Here is a 2,909-nt window from a genome sequence, read left to right on the forward strand (position 1 = left end):
GACTTTTTCGTCACTATGAAGGTATTTCTTCTTCATTTACACATCGCAGCTTTACAGTTTTATCCAGACATCAATCTTTATTGCTCAGAGTACAACTTCATCTAAAAGTTTTTTTTTTTATTGTATTTGTGGAAAGTAAATTGTAAAACTAGATGTAAAAATAACTGAGCATATGCAGATCATCATTAAAAAGACCTTACGACCAAGTTGTTTATTTATAAGCAATATCTTTATGGTTACCAAGAGACCAGTAGTTTTGAGTTCTTTGAGCCTCAGGAAATATCAAAGGGTTGAGGGAATGCCATTTCCCAGCATGCTTTTTGAAAAAAATCATGATGAAAAATAAATCAAAACCCACACCGCTCGGATCTGAATTGGTTTAAAATCCAAACATTTGCTTCGATGCTAAATCTTGCAGTCTTGGAAATCATTCTCATATAATTTATGGAACGATAAATTTCAAGGACTTTTTGACGGGCCTGTATAGTGAATAAAGTGCTGCAGCCAGCAGTGTGTTAGCTTAATTTAAAGAACGGAAATTAGTTGAAGGAGTCTGGCTCTGTCTAGTATAACAAAATCTAACTGTTGCTACTTTTTATGCAACGACCTAACAGGATATAACTTGTTTATTTTGTGGCAGCAAAAGCCAAAATGTAAAAAAACCCAAAAAAAAACAAAGACAAATTGTAGGCTCTTAAGACTGGCAGGACATGTTGTCACCTCTTTGTTAGTAATCTGAGGAGACTTTAGGAAGCAATACCTTAAGTGAAAAATCAGCTTGGCATAGAATTTCTCAAAACAATAAAAACTGTTGTAACACCTCAGTTTATCTAAGGGTTCTCTTTCGTCTGGCGCAGACCCTTGTTTCCATTCTTAAGCCAAACTAAGTGGCTCCTGGCTGAAGCGTTGGACTTTGTATGGAGGAACTGAAAGTGGCATCTGCCTTTTCCTCTAACTCGGCAAGAAAGTGAATTAACATATTTCCTCAAAATCCCAGTAATTGTAGGCTGGTGCAACCCAACCTAATTTCTTTAAAACAACCACAGCTGACAACCAAGTTCTGTACATTTTTCTTTGATTTATTTGACCTTCATTTTACCAGGCAGTAAGTAAATACTCATCAGAACAACAAAGAGATAAAAAAAACTAAAACAAATTGTTGTATAGAAATGCATGGATGAAAGAAATGAACAATAAAAAAAACTAATTCTAATGCTGGGTCAAACGCCAAAAAGTAAGAAATAGATTTTGAGAGTGATTTGATCAAATTAGGCAGCTCAAGCGAGGAAAGATGGCGAAAGACTGTTCAAAGATTTAAAACATTTATAACTTGAGCTCCACTTGGTAGAGCGCAGACCTTCTCCAACACCACATTTGATGTGTCTCGCTAAGTTAGCATCGCTTTGTGATAGCCGTTAGCTCACATTGATGCTAACCAGCTAGGTCAGGTAGCTACATCACTGTGCGAAACACTGAGCAGGGAGCGTCCCATGGCAACAGACTGATCTCATTTGATCTCCTCCATGAGGTGCCCCTTGGAAATGTTATCACAGTTTTGGGGGATTTATTCGGAAATGCTTAGTCGTTAACGTCCCAAATTCTAATTGATTGATCCTTGGACAAGTCATCCTTTGTAAGTTCATGTCATTCGGGTGGGTCGTTTTTGTGAAAGGTTTGTTAAATACATACATACAAAAAAATGTAATAAATAAATGGATGGATGGACGGACAGAAACACGCAGCCAAAGACATAACCTTGCCCCAACTTTCGTTGGCGAGGTAATAAACTCTTCAGTGCACAGTTGTGAGCTCACAGCATTCTGCACACAAGTCAAAAAATTAGTTGAATGAGAAAATGTTTCACCATATGAAGGCCAATTAAACAGAACGTTCTTCCTGTACAACTCCAATTACCCCAAAACAAATGACTATCTTATTCAGTTCCAATAACCTAACTGACATGTCTCTTCTGTTTCACAGACCGACGATTCCACTCTTGAAAACTGAAACTCCTTGTCAAGACTTTTCTTCTTCCCCCTGACAGTTTTCATGGCCTGGACATGTAAATCGGCCACTGGTGGTCTCACATGGTGAATAAGCGTCGGCCGTGTGGTCGGGCGTGTTCACGGTTCCTCCTCTTCTCCTGGTGCCTTCTGTTGACTGAGTCAGCTCGGTGTGACATCTGCTCATCTGCTGGACGTCTCCCTACAGGGAAAACTGGACCGCATCCTAATACTTGAAATGTTGACAGACACAAACAGTATACACATTGAGTAGTACATATTCCCAGTTACATAACGGTTTCCTTTCACTCCGTCATATCTGTACATTGGTTTTTTTTTTTAAAGGGAAGAACATAAAGTGTGATTACTTTTGCGTTGTTAAACTGTTAGTCGAAATGATGTTGGTGCAGTTTGCTTTGTTGTTTCTAGGTGTTCATACAGAAGTCCTTTTTTTTTTAGTCAGTGGTGCTATTCAATATAAAATGGTATTTATATTGTAGTGGTCTGTAACTGCTTATTTTTACAATGTAAAGGCAACGCCAATGGATCATGTCAGTATATTAGACTACCACTGTACTTTAAAGGATTAGTTCAACAAATTGGGAGAGCAACGAAAACTGACTGAATTGCAATATGACAGAAATTGCTCTGCTGACCCCGTTAGTGGAATTATTATCGCGATGAAAAAATGTGCGTCACTCAACATGGTTGAACCGTCGTCAAGATAATCAAAGTAATAACAGATTTAATTTATTCGGACTGACCAGACATTTCACATACTGTTGAAAAGTTCTCATAATACTCTTACTGGCCATTTCTTTAGTTACTCCTGTTCAATTTGATATGATCTATAAACGCTCAGCCCTGTATTGTACCTACACAAAGCTCAGTGCTCAGGTTTGCTCG

Source organism: Blennius ocellaris, assembly GCF_963422515.1.
Source record: "Blennius ocellaris genome assembly, chromosome: 6".
NCBI classification, from domain to species: Eukaryota; Metazoa; Chordata; class Actinopteri; order Blenniiformes; family Blenniidae; genus Blennius; species Blennius ocellaris.